The sequence below is a fragment of the Rutidosis leptorrhynchoides genome, chromosome 10, assembly GCF_046630445.1.
Source record: "Rutidosis leptorrhynchoides isolate AG116_Rl617_1_P2 chromosome 10, CSIRO_AGI_Rlap_v1, whole genome shotgun sequence".
Lineage (NCBI taxonomy): Eukaryota > Viridiplantae > Streptophyta > Magnoliopsida > Asterales > Asteraceae > Rutidosis > Rutidosis leptorrhynchoides.
The window spans coordinates 107,752,236-107,769,931 of NC_092342.1; positions in this window are offsets into that span (position 1 = coordinate 107,752,236).

The window sequence follows — 17,696 nt, forward strand, 5'->3', positions numbered from 1 at the left end:
ATAACAATCAATGATAATTGATACACTTCCTGGTCATTGATTCTTCTTAATTGAACAAACCTAAATTGTTGCTTCGATTTTTCCGTAACCACAAAGATTCGGACTGATGATGATGAATCAATTACACACTGCGGTATTTAATTCTGTGACTAGTTCGAACGACACTAATCTAACACCGATTGCTATAGACTGCTGCTCCTCTGTTCGCAAATTGTTCAGCTGCCCTCTCCATTCCTAATCGATTGAATTGTGAACCAGTGACCTAGATCGAATAATTTTATCATTGCTTTATTTTTTTTGGGGACCGAACGGTATCACACTCATAAATTAAATTGGGCCTCTTAAACCTAATTGGGATTGTAACTTGGGCTTCTTGATCAAATTGGACTCTTGATGGACTAAACCCATACGAATTTTAAGGTATATATTATTATTATTATTATTATTATTATTATTATTATTATTATTATTATTATTATTATTATTATTATTATTATTATTATTATTATTAAAATTATCATTTCTTATTGAAGATAACATTTTTTTTATTTTCATTATTATTAAAATTATCATTTTATTAAAACTATCATCTTATTTATCATTATTATTAGTAATATTATTATTTTTATCATTAACATGGTTTTTATTATTATTATTATTATTAATATTATTTTTAATACACAAAGACATATTGATATATAATTTTATAAGTATTACATAAAATATTGAATAAACATATTAACATTTGTTTTGTAAATATTACAAATACCAAATGATTGAATATTTATATACATATATTAATATAACTATATGAAAAAAATAATTTTTTTTATATATATAACATATAATGTAAGATATAAATAAAATATATTGGGATATAGTAAAAATTCTATATAAACTACAAACAATAAATATATAAATATTATATAACTAATAGGTGAAATTATTCGATTACAATTATATATGTTAATATATATACTTGATATAGGTTCGTGAATCCGAGGCCAACCTTAAACGTGTTCAAAGATGTTATATGTATTTTTACTACAAAATACATTAGGTGAGTATATAGTTCCCTTTTAACTCTAAATATTTTGGGCTGAGAATACATGCGCTGTTTTTTATAAATGATTTACGTTATGGACATAAGTGATCAAAAATCTACGTTGAGTTGTACCATGGCATATTTCTTTATACTTGGTAGCTAATATTTACGTGAGGAGCGTAAACGCGAATCCTGTTGATAGATCTATCGGGCCTGACAACCCCAACCGGGCTGGACGACCAGTTTTAAACGGTTGCACAGTACTTCGTTTCGTTACTACACTTGGTACGGTGTAGGGTTTATTTAAGAATATGCTGCTGTGATTTAAATGTTAAGTATGGTTACCAAGTGCTCAACGACTTTTCATACACGAGGAGTGTATTATGTATAAACATGAAATCTTGTGGTCCATAGTTATAACGCTGCTAGCATCAAACCTATATATCTCACCAACTTTATGTTGATGTTTTAAAGCATGTTTATTCTCAGGTACGAATTAAGTCTTCCGCTGTGCATTTGCTCATATTAAGGACCTTACTTGGAATCGATCATCGCAATGGAACCAAATGTTGAAGACTTCGTCTGGATGGATAAGGACGAGTCTTTACAGTTGGACATTACGTAATCCTCGTCCCTTTGACGACGTTACAACACGCTGTCTTATCAATGGCCATAACGGTTATGTTCCACAAGACCAAGGATGGGAAGTAATCCTAGTAAAACCAGAATGTATAACTTGTTTCTGGACGTATGAATTACGTATCTTTATTGCCTTTGCTGAACGACTTATGTACTAGCTAGAATTATCTTCACAACCATCTTGTATCAAATTTATTGTGTGCTATATTTCATGCTATATGTAAAATAAGCGGTATTGTAAGTTTGTAAAATATTGTGTAAAAGTTTGAACGCGAAATATTATTATAATCAGTTTTTCATATAGAATTGTAGTAGTTGAATTGTATATTAGCTACTAAATATGAACTTAACGGGTAGGTACTACCCGAATTTAAACTTATAAAACGCTAATATGAAGAAAAAGCTTTTATAAATGAGTTCATATTATGCTACGAAATACTATTAACTACTCTTAATATTCTGTATGATTAACTTGTTCCATTTGACTATTTTGAAGGAAATGGCACCGACTACTCAACACACCGTGAATATGAATGAAGAGGAATTCCGTACTTTTCTAGCTTCAAACATAGCCGCAGAACAGGCTACGCTACATACCAACAATAACCTTGGATCTAGCAGTACAGGAAATCGTGTAGGATGCACCTACAAAGAATTCACTGCCTGCAAACCTTTGGAATTTGATGGAACCGAAGGACCGATCGGATTGAAACGGTGGACCGAGAAGGTCGAATTGGTGTTTGCCATAAGTAAGTGTACTGAAGAGGACAAAGTAAAGTACGCTACGCATACCTTCACAGGTTCTGCGTTAACATGGTGGAATACCTATCTAGAGCAAGTGGGACAAGACGATGCGTACGCACTACCGTGGTCAGCATTCAAGCACTTGATGAACGAGAAGTACCGTCCCAGAACCGAGGTCAATAAGCTCAAGACAGAACTTAGAGGGTTACGAACCCAAGGATTTGATATTACCACGTACGAAAGACGATTCACAGAATTATGCCTATTGTGTCCGGGAGCATTCGAAGATGAGGAAGAGAAGATCGACGCGTTTGTGAAAGGATTACCGGAAAGAATCCAAGAAGATATAAGTTCACACGAGCCCGCCTCCATACAACAGGCATGTAGAATGGCTCACAAACTAGTGAACCAGATTGAGGAAAGAATTAAAGAACAGACTACTGAAGATTCCAATGTGAAGCAAGTCAAAAGAAAGTGGGAGGAAAACGGTAATAAGAATCACCAATACAACAACAACAGCAATTACAACAATAATCGCAACAATTATCCCAACAATCGCAACATCAATCGCAACTACAACAAACGGCCGAACAACAACAACAACAACAACAACAACAACAACAACAACAACAACAACAACAACAACAACAGCAACTACAACAATCATCCCAACAACAATAATAACCGCAACAACAACAACAATCAGAAGCAGCTATGCCAAAGGTGTGAAAAGTATCACTCGGGGTTCTGCACCAAATTTTGCAACAAGTGTAAAAGAAATGGTCATAGCGCGGCGAAGTGTGAGGTCTACGGACCAGGGGTTAATAAAACGAAAGGAACAAATGGTGTCGGAACGAGTAATGGCGGAGCAAGTAGTGTCGGAGCAAGTTATGCCAATGTAGTTTGTTATAAATGTGGAAAACTGGGCCACATTATTAGAAATTGCCCGAACCAGGAGAACACGAATGGACAAGGCCGCGGAAGAGTTTTCAATATTAATGCGGCAGAGGCACAGGAAGACCCGGAGCTTGTTACGGGTACGTTTCTTATTGACAAAAAATCTGCTTACGTTTTATTTGATTCGGGTGCGGATTGAAGCTATATGAGTAGAGATTTTTGTGCTAAATTAAGTTGTCCATTGACGCCTTTGGATAGTAAATTTTTACTCGAATTAGCAAATGGTAAATTAATTTCAGCAGATAATATATGTCGGAATCGAGAAATTAAACTGGTTAGCGAAACATTTAAGATTGATTTGATACCAGTAGAGTTAGGGAGTTTTGATGTGATAATCGGTATGGACTGGTTGAAAGAAGTGAAAGCAGAGATCGTTTGTTACAAAAATGCAATTCGCATTATACGAGAAAAAGGAAAACCCTTAATGGTGTACGGAGAAAAGGGCAACACGAAGCTACATCTTATTAGTAATTTGAAGGCACAAAAACTAATAAGAAAAGGTTGCTATGCTGTTCTAGCACACGTCGAGAAAGTACAAACTGAAGAAAAGAGCATCAATGATGTTCCCATTGCAAATGAATTTCCCCATGTATTTCCGAAAGAATTACCGGGATTACCCCCACATCGATCCGTTGAATTTCAAATAGATCTTGTACCAGGAGCTGCACCAATAGCTCGTGCTCCTTACAGAATCGCACCCAGCGAGATGAAAGAACTACAAAGCCAATTACAAGAACTTTTAGAGCATGGTTTCATTCGACCAAGCACATCACCGTGGGGAGCTCCTGTTTTGTTTGTCAAGAAGAAAGATGGTACATTCAGGTTGTGTATCGACTACCGAGAGTTGAACAAACTTACCATCAAGAACCGCTACCCACTACCGAGAATCGACGACTTATTTGATCAACTACAAGGCTCGTCTGTTTATTCAAAGATTGACTTACGTTCCGGGTATCATCAAATGCGGGTGAAAGAAGATGATATTCCAAAGACTGCTTTCAGAATACGTTACGGTCATTACGAGTTTATGGTCATGCCGTTTGGTTTAACTAATGCACCAGCTGTGTTCATGGACCTTATGAACCGAGTGTGTGGACCATACCTTGACAAGTTTGTCATTGTTTTCATTGATGACATACTTATTTACTCAAAGAATGACCAAGAACACGGTGAACATTTGAGAAAGGTGTTAGAAGTATTGAGGAAGGAAGAATTGTACGCTAAGTTTTCAAAGTGTGCATTTTGGTTGGAAGAAGTTCAATTCCTCGGTCACATAGTGAACAAAGAAGGTATTAAGGTGGATCCGGCAAAGACAGAAACTGTTGAAAAGTGGGAAACCCCGAAAACTCCGAAACACATACGCCAGTTTTTAGGACTAGCTGGTTACTACAGAAGGTTCATCCAAGACTTTTCCAGAATAGCAAAACCCTTGACTACATTAACGCATAAAGGGAAGAAATTTGAATGGAATGATGAACAAGAGAAAGCGTTTCAGTTATTGAAGAAAAAGCTAACTACGGCACCTATATTGTCATTGCCTGAAGGGAATGATGATTTTGTGATTTATTGTGACACATCAAAGCAAGGTCTCGGTTGTGTATTAATGCAACGAACGAAGGTGATTGCTTATGCGTCTAGACAATTGAAGATTCACGAGCAAAATTATACGACGCATGATTTGGAATTAGGCGCAGTTGTTTTTGCATTAAAGACTTGGAGGCACTACTTATATGGGGTCAAAAGTATTATATATACCGACCACAAAAGTCTTCAACACATATTTAATCAGAAACAACTGAATATGAGGCAGCGTAGGTGGATTGAATTGTTGAATGATTACGACTTTGAGATTCGTTACCACCCGGGGAAGGCAAATGTGGTAGCCGACGCCTTGAGCAGGAAGGACAGAGAACCCATTCGAGTAAAATCTATGAATATAATGATTCACAATAACCTTACTACTCAAATAAAGGAGGCGCAACAAGGAGTTTTAAAAGAGGGAAATTTAAAGGATGAAATACCCAAAGGATCGGAGCAGCATCTTAATATTCGGGAAGACGGAACCCGGTATAGGGCTGAAAGGATTTGGGTACCAAAATTTAGAGATATGAGAGAAATGGTACTTAGAGAAGCTCATAAAACCAGATACTCAATACATCCTGGAACGGGGAAGATGTACAAGGATCTCAAGAAACATTTTTGGTGGCCGGGTATGAAAGCCGATGTTGCTAAATACGTAGGAGAATGTTTGACGTGTTCTAAGGTCAAAGCTGAGCATCAGAAACCATCAGGTCTACTTCAACAACCCGAAATCCCAGAATGGAAATGGGAAAACATTACCATGGATTTCATCACTAAATTGCCAAGGACTGCAAGTGGTTTTGATACTATTTGGGTAATAGTTGATCGTCTCACCAAATCAGCACACTTCCTACCAATAAGAGAAGATGACAAGATGGAGAAGTTAGCACGACTGTATTTGAAGGAAGTCATCTCCAGACATGGAATACCAATCTCTATTATCTCTGATAGGGATGGCAGATTTATTTCAAGATTCTGGCAGACATTACAGCAAGCATTAGGAACTCGTCTAGACATGAGTACTGCCTATCATCCACAAACTGATGGGCAGAGCGAAAGGACGATACAAATGCTTGAAGACATGCTACGAGCATGTGTTATTGATTTCGGAAATAGTTGGGATCGACATCTACCGTTAGCAGAATTTTCCTACAACAACAGCTACCAGTCAAGCATTGAGATTGCGTCGTTTGAAGCACTTTATGGTAGAAAGTACAGGTCTCCGATTTGTTGGAGTGAAGTGGGGGATAGACAAATTACGGGTCCAGAGATTATACAAGAAACTACCGAGAAGATCATCCAAATTCAACAACGGTTGAAAACCGCCCAAAGTCGACAAAAGAGCTACGCTGACATTAAAAGAAAAGATATAGAATTTGAAATTGGAGAGATGGTCATGCTTAAAGTTGCACGTTGGAAAGGTGTTGTTCGATTTGGTAAACGAGGGAAATTAAATCCAAGGTATATTGGACCATTCAAGATTATTGATCGTGTCGGACCAGTAGCTTACCGACTTGAGTTACCTCAACAACTCGCGGCTGTACATAACACTTTCCACGTCTCGAATTTGAAGAAATGTTTTGCTAAAGAAGATCTCACTATTCCATTAGATGAAATCCAAATCAACGAAAAACTTCAATTCATCGAAGAACCCGTCGAAATAATGGATCGTGAGGTTAAAAGACTTAAGCAAAACAAGATACCAATTGTTAAGGTTCGATGGAATGCTCGTAGAGGACCCGAGTTCACCTGGGAGCGTGAAGATCAGATGAAGAAGAAATACCCGCATCTATTTCCAGAAGATTCGTCAACACCTTCAACAGCTTAAAATTTCGGGACGAAATTTATTTAACGGGTAGGTACTGTAGTGACCTGAACTTTTTCATGTTTATATATATTAATTGAGATTGATATTTACATGATTAAATGTTTCCAATATGTTAATTAATCAAACTTGTTAAGGCTTGATTAATTGAAATATGTTTCATATAGACAATTGACCACCCAAGTTGACCGGCGATTCACGAACGTTAAAACTTGTAAAAACGACATGACGATATATATATGGATATACATATGGTTAACATGAGATTATGATAAGTAAGTATCTCCATAAGTATATTAACAATGAGTTATATACATATAAACAAGACTACTAACTTAAGGATTTCGAAACGAGACATATATGTAACGATTATCGTTGTATCGACATTTAAATGTATATATATATCATATTAAGATATATTAATATATCATAATACCATGATAATATAATAATTTAACATCTCAATAGATATAATAAACAATGGGTTAACAACATTAATTGAGATCGTTAACTTAAAGGTTTCAAAACAACACTTACATGTAACGACTAACGATGACTTAACGACTCAGTTAAAATGTATATACATGTAGTGTATTTAGATGTATTAAAATACTTTTGGAAGACTTCAAGACGTATATCAAAACACTCATACTTAACGAAAATGGTTACAGTTACTTTCCCATTCTTTTCTTTCATCAAGAATTCTAGTCGTATTCTTACCCGTATTATACACAGCTTCAAAACGTACTTACTATGGGTATATACCAATAGGAACTAGCATGGGATTCCACTCTTGATTATGTCATGTATCACTAATCAATTTTAACTTCTACCATGAGCTAGTCAACTAACTAGAACTCCTTTTAACCCCACTCACCACTCACCAATTACCACTCATCATTCACTCCATTTCACTTTCAATTCTCTTTCTAATTCTCTCTCAACACACACACACTATTATGAACGTATTTTTCCAGTAGTTAATCATCATCTTCATCAAAAATCACTTCAAGAATCAAGCTATAATCATCATAGGAAGAACACTTCAAGAACACTTCAAAAATCCCTTCAAGTTTACTAATTTACTTCCAAGCTTTCTAATCCATTCCAAGTAATCATCTAAGATCAAGAAACCTTTGTTATATACAGTAGGTTATCTTTCTTATTCAAGGTAATATTCATATTCAAACTTTGATTCAATTTCTATAACTATAAACTATCTTAATTCGAGTAAAAATCTTACTTGAACTTGTTTTTGTGTCATGATCCTACTTCAAGAACTTTATGGCCATCCAAGATCCTTTGAAGCTAGATCATTTCTTGTCACTTCCAGTAGGTTTACCTACTAAACTTGAGGTAGTAATGATGTTCATAACATCATTCGATTCATATATATATAAAACTATCTTATTCGAAGGTTTAAACTCGTAATCACTAGAACATAGTTTAGTTAATTCTAAACTTGTTCGCAAACAAAAGTTAATCCTTCTAACTTGACTTTTAAAATTAACTAAACACATGTTCTATATCTATATGATATGCTAACTTAATGATTTAAAACCTGGAAACACGAAAAACATCGTAAAACCGGATTTACGCCGTCGTAGTAACACCGCGGGCTGTTTTGGGTTAGTTAATTAAAAACTATGATAAACTTTGATTTAAAAGTTTTTATTCTGAGAAAATGATTTTTATTATGAGCATGAAACTATATCCAAAAATTATGGTTAAACTCAAAGTGGAAGTATGTTTTCTAAAATGGTCATCTAGACGTCGTTCTTTCGACTGAAATGACTACCTTTACAAAAACGACTTGTAACTTATTTTTCTGACTATAAACCTATACTTTTTCTGTTTAGATTCATAAAATAGAGTTCAATATGAAACCATAGCAATTTGATTCACTCAAAACGGATTTAAAATGAAGAAGTTATGGGTAAAACAAGATTGGATAATTTTTCTCATTTTAGCTACGTGAAAATTGGTAACAAATCTATTCCAACCATAACTTAATCAACTTGTATTGTATATTATGTAATCTTGAGATATCATAGACACGTATACAATGTTTCGACCTATCATGTCAACACATCTATATATATTTCGGAACAACCATAGACACTCTATATGTGAATGTTGGAGTTAGCTATACAGAGTTGAGGTTGATTCCAAAATATATATAGTTTGAGTTGTGATCAATACTGAGATACGTATACACTGGGTCGTGGATTGATTCAAGATAATATTTATCAATTTATTTCTGTACATCTAACTGTGGACAACTAGTTGTAGGTTACTAACGAGAACAGCTGACTTAATAAACTTAAAACATCAAAATATATTAAAAGTGTTGTAAATATATTTTGAACATACTTTAATATATTTGTATATATTGTTATAGGTTCGTGAATCAACAGTGGCCAAGACTTACTTCCCGATGAAGTAAAAATCTGTGAAAGTGAGTTATAGTCCCACTTTTAAAATCTAATATTTTTGGGATTGATCGATGTCGAAGGGTCAATCAAAAATAGCCTAATTACTCTAACTTAGCTAGGGTAAGCAGGATTCGTTCCACGGGAAGTTATGGTCAACAAGCAAGCAATTTCCAGAGTTTGTTGTTTGTGATTAACTAACTTAACTATAAAACTACTTAGATTGATTACTACTTAAATTTAAACTTAAACAAAAGTGCAATTGAAAATATTGAAATGTAAACAATGAGATTAAAGCCTTTATCCTTTCACAATCCCAATTTAGCATGCATTCATTCAAACAAGCATCATGTTTATCAATTGTTGATCAAATCTCATAGACAAGACTTCTTGAGTTCATTAATTCTATTATCTTGAGATTAAATTATGCAACCTAGACAAAGTGTCTTTATCCCTAATCTAATTAACACTAAGTTGGATCAAGAACACACTGTTAAATCACAATAATCTAACTTGCAATAACAAAGTATAGAACTTGCATTAATCAACAATCAACTTGATTCATAACATTATAATTCAAAAGTATTAAACATCACAAATCACATAATCTTGATTGAAATCATACATAACTCAATTGTTCATGGAAAGGATAAAGATTAGATTACTAGCCAAGCATGATGGTGGTGAGAATCAATAAAATCCTTGACGTTTGCATGATGATTGAACCTTGATCTTGACTTTAATCTTGAAAGAATGGTGATTTGAGTGAAGATTTTTGATGTTTTTAGGTGTTCTCTGCTGCAAAAACTGGTAGGGAAAAGTTAAAGTTCGTAACCCTAAAGACCTCCTTAAATAGGGGTTAAGAAATCTTATCCAAAAGCTAATTTTCGTCATTCCCGGATTCTGATTTTTTGTACTGGCATAAATTACGCCTGGCTGGGCGTAATTTACGCCTTTGCATTTCCTGCTCAGCGTATTTTTACTCCTCCAAGTGATTTCTGTTCTGAGAGACATCTGAGTGCTGGCGTAAATTACGCCCAGGATGGCGTAATTTACGCCTTTGTTACTCCTGCTGAGCCTTGTTTTTCTTCCAAATCACATCCATCTTCCACTGTCTTTCACTCAAAACTCCATTTTTGCACGTTCTTTTGCACCAACACGTTTAATACCTGTAAACACATAAAATTCCATAAAAGTATCTCCTTGTTCACTTGCGTAACGTTAATTTTGCGTATTTAGTTATAATTAATCGTGACAATTAAGGAACGATCAAATCCCCCACACTTGGCTTTTGCTTGTCCTCAAGCAAATCTGTTTTCAGCTACAAGACAATAACACCTAGGTGGTATTAACTCAAACAATTTTTCACAAGTAAAATTAACTATAAATCAAGATGTACATACGAAATGGGTTAATCACTCAAAACCTCAAATAACTTTCATCCTCCAAAACCTTCAATCATAACTTCCTTTATCACAAATCATTTCCTTATTTTAACTATTCCTCCATTAATCATATCCTCATAATCCTCAAACATTTTCCTTAAATCATCATATGGATCAAAACTTAGCACTAAATCAAACAATTATCCTTACAACTTTCATGATCCACACTTATTCTTTTTAAGATCAAAATAAATGTATCTAAGTAACATGTCAAAAGAAACACAACACGGGTTACATTAAATCCGGATTAATTTCATTGGGTTGGCCATGACTCAATTAAAATGGTGTAAAACGGTTACGAATGTTGAACCAATCAAACTTTATAAGGTTTAGAAATTTTAACGTGACCCTCATTTGTACCAAGATAAATTACAATAAACCGGAAGGTCGAACATAACTAGAATTGTGCACATGTTTGTGTTTTTGTCCTCCTTAACTTTTCAATTAGCCAAACTCATGCCCTTGTCTACACTAGTACTAAGTGCATACCTTCTAAGTCTCGACACCAATGAACCCCCTAAGTCTAGTTAGCAATACCCCATACCACAAGCTCGGTAAGGTGAAGTTTTGGTTACATTGCCCATTTGTGCGAGGCATTCATGGAAGGTATAGGTTTTTGCGAGGTTATAAGGAATCTTATATTCTAAACTTAAACTTCAACGAGACGAATTTTATGCCTCAGTGGTCCATGCTTTATAAGGCACTCGTTTCACAATTTTTGGCATACTCTTCTTCTACTCTTTTTTATTCTTTTAAATTTGTCTCTTCACCTCCTCCTTTCATAACATATTTTTTTTCTTTTTTTTTTCATTTTTTTTTCTAACAACTTCAATGAACTAGCACATATCATATGAAACATTTGAGAACATTTGGGATGTAATGGTGAATATGTGGAGATGATGACAATTATATATATAGATGTATATATGTATCATGGATAACGGGTGTTGGGTGTGGTGAATATCATTGTCAAGGCTTGTGATATAAAGTACCCCCTTTCGACCTCTACCTAGGGAAGAGTAAACTCTACAAGTGTTGCATTGGTGACTATCATCATTGTTATGCACTTTCATACTAGTGAGTAAATCGTGGACTCCATTGTGGAACCCCGGAGACCACTTTGAGTCAAACTAATCAAAAAGCCACAAACACTATAACATAATAGCTAGTTATATTTGCCATGCTAGTTTAAACTAATTATATCTTAGCAAAAATGAGTTGCGTTGTCATCTAGTGTTACCAAATCTAAACAAGATAAAGTAAGATTAATTCAACATCAATAACCAAAAATAAGGGTAGGAATGGGAAGTTGGTTTGCTTTTTATCAGATTTTTATATCACTTTTCTAAAGGTTTAGGCTGCTAAGGGTCACTAATTGATTCTAGTACACACTTTGTGTACTAACGACCTGGGTAGACTGGCTGCAAAAATAAAAAGAATTGGTTTAAAAAGAAAAATCCTAAAGTGTTTCTTTATCATCCATGTTACCTAGCATACAACCTTGGGATCTTTTTCCTTCTTTTCTTTCCAAACTTTCTTTTCTCCACAAAAGTATATTTCCTTAAAGTTGCTAGTCAAGGTCAACAAGGTCAAATGCCTAACATTTATCATTCCTCACCGGCCAAGTCCAAAAACTTCAAAGAATTTCCAAATTAATCCCTAATCACTAGGGTTACTCTCATGAGTCAACATCTTGATTATAGCCTTGAAATTAAAATTTTTCAAATTTCTACCACCTAGGCCATTTAAAACCATTTAAAACATAAAATCTTTAAACAACAAACACTTTCAAGCTAAACCAAATGTGCAGATTTTCTTCCTCCCCCCCACACTTAAATCATGCTACGTCCTCGTACGCATGTTAAAAAGTTATGTTAAATTAAAGTGAGGAAAAATAAACAAGGAGAAAGAAAAAGAACAATATTACCCGGGATTACAAAGCAACTTCCCAAAATACCACTCGTGACAATGACACCAATCTCCCATTTCATCTCACAACATGTTTCCTTCCATCCAATTTTTATTCTCGCAAAACAAAAACAAAAGAAAAAGTAAAAACTAACTAGCCCGTTTACGGAGGGATCCCGCTTTAAACCACCCGATAGCTCAGGTGGACGAGTTGTGTCTCGTGAGGGCTTATAGCGAACATACCCACAAAGTTCATTTAACTACTTAAAATAAAAATAATAAAAAATAAAAATACAAATAAAAGAAAAATAAAAGAAAAGTAAAGTGTACATGTTTATTACAGACGGAGCACAGGACCTGATAAAAATCAGAGAGGCTCATTCCATTCGGGTATCAGGACCAAAAATACTCTCAAACATACTCTTCGCCAACGGTGCCATGTCAAACACCGACTTCCTCCATTCTTCCCGAACTCTCTCCATCTCTGGTGGCAATGGTGTAGGCTGCTGATAGAACAATGGTGGTGCGATAGAAGGTGCGGGTGGGGCCACATATCCCATCCCGGGTGTAGATCCCGAAGCATAAGTAGTATAATCAATTGGCTCATAATATGGTGTAACTGGCCGATTATGCACCAAATCATCATACTGTCGCCTCCGGTTATCCCTCTCAAATACCTCCTACTGATATCGCTCAGTCATGTAAATCTGAGCCCTAGCTATGTCCATGAGGGTACCCTGCTGCTACTCCATTCGCGCCCACTGTCGATCATCCACCTGAACATAACGCCTACCCCTACTGGACCCCTCTCCATGAGGGTTAAAATCCGGATCACTCCTCTCCTCTAACTCATCCAACTGTCGCCCGAGCTGCTCATTTGAATCATCCGTATCATACTCTGCTTCATCCGCAGGAAGATTATCATCATTAACCCCAAAAGTATACCTTTCCACATAAGCCGGATTCTCAATCACATAACCCGTTCCTTCCCTCATAAACTATTACCCAGCCACATTTTCCTTAACATACCTCATTGTTTCCTTTACACCCCTAGGATTATTAGAAAGTGCTCCCTTTCTCCACAAGAAAAACGACAAGAACCTCATGTAAGGGATCACCGCCCTTTGCTTTAGCTGCTGTCGACACTCCCATATCCACGTCATCATAAGCAACCACGAAGAAGGCACCATCGAATTGGTCACCATAGCATACAACAACGGTAACTCATAGGTTCGAACATGAATGAGATCACTTTTTCGTTGATAAATGTTGTAGTGCATCACAGTTGACAACAACTTCGGAATGATTCTTAACTTACTTCTTTCTAACTCGAAATTCTCAATATCAAGACGGTCGACATGAAACAATTTCCTTAACACATGAGCATACTGATCGGCTGGAACCTCAAACAACTGTTTTTCAGTAGGATAGTCATATGCATCTTTCCCTGGAATAAAAATACCCGAATCATACGGAATATCGGGATGAGCTAACTCATTGAAAGTCTCCATGGTAAGCGGAACCACTGTGTTACCCACCTTGCCCTCCAAGATTAATGTTGCTGGAAAATTATCCCCTAGAATCCATTTTAAGGTGGACATCCATTGAAAAACCTGATTGGGATAGGTCATTTCCCAAGAACACCCTAGTGGTTCTTGCTCAAACCCTGTTTGAACCGGTTGAAGCATAGCACTCCAACCCCAATCGACAAAAACTTAAAACACCCTGTATTTCCTCCACTCACTTGAGGTGATAAACCTTTCACAAAAGGCATTCCTTAAAAGTTGATCCTTTTTCTCAGTATATAACCGAACCTGCACATCATAAGGCAATTCACTTAACCATCTCTTGTCCTCCCATTTTTGTGCCCAAGTTTGGTTACCACCACGACCTCTCTTAAGTCCTCGCAACATTTCCTGCAATCACATAACTCAACAAACTCATTAGTACTTAGCAAAACACCTCACATGTTATTGCTCAAAATATCACATGAAAACATCTAGCAATACATGTCATTCCTATTCTCTTGCACTAACATATCAACCTTGCCTACTTAATTCAACCACAAACACTTATTTCAACATGTTTCACATTAACATTTACACTAGTCAACTCCTTTTCGCAAGTATCAATCACATAATCATGGTAATCATCAAATTAAAGAAAACTATAAACTTAATTAACGAACATTATTGCTTTGACACCTAACAAACATCAATTGAAACATTAAATACTTAGAAACACAAAAATCAAATCAATAACATTATCAATTCTTAGTCAAAGTCAACCCTAGTCAACTACTTGAAAGCAATTAACAAGTTTTAACCCTAACTTTCAAATTAATCATGCACACAAACTACATTGACATATTTGAACACAATTAACACAAGCTAGAACAAAAACAATAATCAAACATGTTTAATTCGGACTAACCCTAGCACATAAACATGAACATAGCAAAAACCTTAAATTAATACTCAAAAACAATGAAAAACACAAGAATAATGATTACCTTGATGATTAAAACACACGAATTGGATGATTACTTGAAGAATTGAACTTACAAACAAAAACCCCCAAACTTGATTTTTACCCAAGAACACCAATTAAACCCAATTTGAATGATTTGAGAATGATTTGGATGTTTAACTAAAGTGTTATAACAAATTGGTGATGATTCAAGCTTAGATTGGATGTTTAGATGAAGAAAATTAGGGTTTTGAATGTGTGTGTTCGTGGTTGTGGCTGTGTTTGTCGCGGGTTATAAATAAATAAAATTTTTAACTTATTTTGAAACTTAAACCCGGCATCAGCAATTTTGAACTGGCGTAATTTATGCCGGGTCAGGCGTAAATTACGCCTTTGTATTTCTAGGCGTAAAAACCTGGCGTAATTGTACGCCCCCAGCCCCATTTTTGACTGAATTTTCACATTGTATAGGCGTAAATTACGCCCAGAATGGCGTAATTTACGAAATCACTCAGCATTTTTCAGTTTTTTAATTTTTCAATTTTCGCCTTTTTTTCGCACCAAACTTCCGTTTTTCTCGTTTCTTTTTCACAAATCATTTTAGGGACTAAAATGAAATGTCCCGTTCTTATTGATTAAAAACGTTCCATATTAATTGATTTCGTTGCGAGGTTTTGACCTCTATATGAGACGTTTTTCAAAGACTGCATTCATTTTTAAACAAACCATAACCTTTATTTCATCAATAAAGGTTTAAAAAGCTTTACGTAGATTATCAAATAATGATAATCTAAAATATCCTGTTTACACACGACCATTACATAATGGTTTACAATACAAATATGTTACAACAAAATAAGTTTCTTGAATGCAGTTTTTACACAATATCATACAAGCATGGACTCCAAATCTTGTCCTTATTTAAGTATGCGACAGCGGAAGCTCTTAATAATCACCTGAGAATAAACATGCTTAAAACGTCAACAAAAATGTTGGTGAGTTATAGGTTTAACCTATATATATCAAATCGTAACAATAGACCACAAGATTTCATATTTCAATACACATCCCATACATAGAGATAAAAATCATTCATATGGTGAACACCTGGTAACCGACAATAACAAGATGCATATATAAGAATATCCCCATCATTCCGGGACACCCTTCGGATATGATATAAATTTCGAAGTACTAAAGCATCCGGTACTTTGGATGGGGTTTGTTAGGCCCAATAGATCTATCTTTAGGATTCGCGTCAATTAGGGTGTCTGTTCCCTAATTCATAGATTACCAGACTTAATAAAAAGGGGCATATTCGATTTCGATAATTCAACCATAGAATGTAGTTTCACGTACTTGTGTCTATTTTGTAAATCATTTATAAAACCTGCATGTATTCTCATCCCAAAAATATTAGATTTTAAAAGTGGGACTATAACTCACTTTCACAGATTTTTACTTCGTCGGGAAGTAAGACTTGGCCACTGTTGATTCACGAACTTATAACAATATATACATATATATTAAAGTATGTTCAAAATATATTTACAACACTTTTAATATATTTTGATGTTTTAAGTTTATTAAGTCAGCTGTCCTCGTTAGTAACCTATAACTAGTTGTCCACAGTTAGATGTACAGAAATAAATCGATAAATATTATCTTGAATCAATCCACGACCCAGTGTATACGTATCTCAGTATTGATCACAACTCAAACTATATATATTTTGGAATCAACCTCAACCCTGTATAGCTAACTCCAACATTCACATATAGAGTGTCTATGGTTGTTCCGAAATATATATAGATGTGTCGACATGATAGGTCGAAACATTGTATACGTGTCTATGGTATCTCAAGATTACATAATATACAATACAAGTTGATTAAGTTATGGTTGGAATAGATTTGTTACCAATTTTCACGTAGCTAAAATGAGAAAAATTATCCAATCTTGTTTTACCCATAACTTCTTCATTTTAAATCCGTTTTGAGTGAATCAAATTGCTATGATTTCATATTGAACTCTATTTTATGAATCTAAACAGAAAAAGTATAGGTTTATAGTCAGAAAAATAAGTTACAAGTCGTTTTTGTAAAGGTAGTCATTTCAGTCGAAAGAACGACGTCTAGATGACCATTTTAGAAAACATACTTCCACTTTGAGTTTAACCATAATTTTTGGATATAGTTTCATGTTCATAATAAAAATCATTTTCTCAGAATAACAACTTTTAAATCAAAGTTTATCATAGTTTTTAATTAACTAACCCAAAACAGCCCGCGGTGTTACTACGACGGCGTAAATCCGGTTTTACGGTGTTTTTCGTGTTTCCAGGTTTTAAATCATTAAGTTAGCATATCATATAGATATAGAACATGTGTTTAGTTGATTTTAAAAGTCAAGTTAGAAGGATTAACTTTTGTTTGCGAACAAGTTTAGAATTAACTAAACTATGTTCTAGTGATTACAAGTTTAAACCTTCGAATAAGATAGCTTTATATGTATGAATCGAATGATGTTATGAACATCATTACTACCTTAAGTTCCTTGGATGAACCTACTGGAAAAGAGAAAAATGGATCTAGCTTCAATGGATCCTTGGATGGCTCAAAGTTCTTGAAGCAAAATCATGACACGAAAAC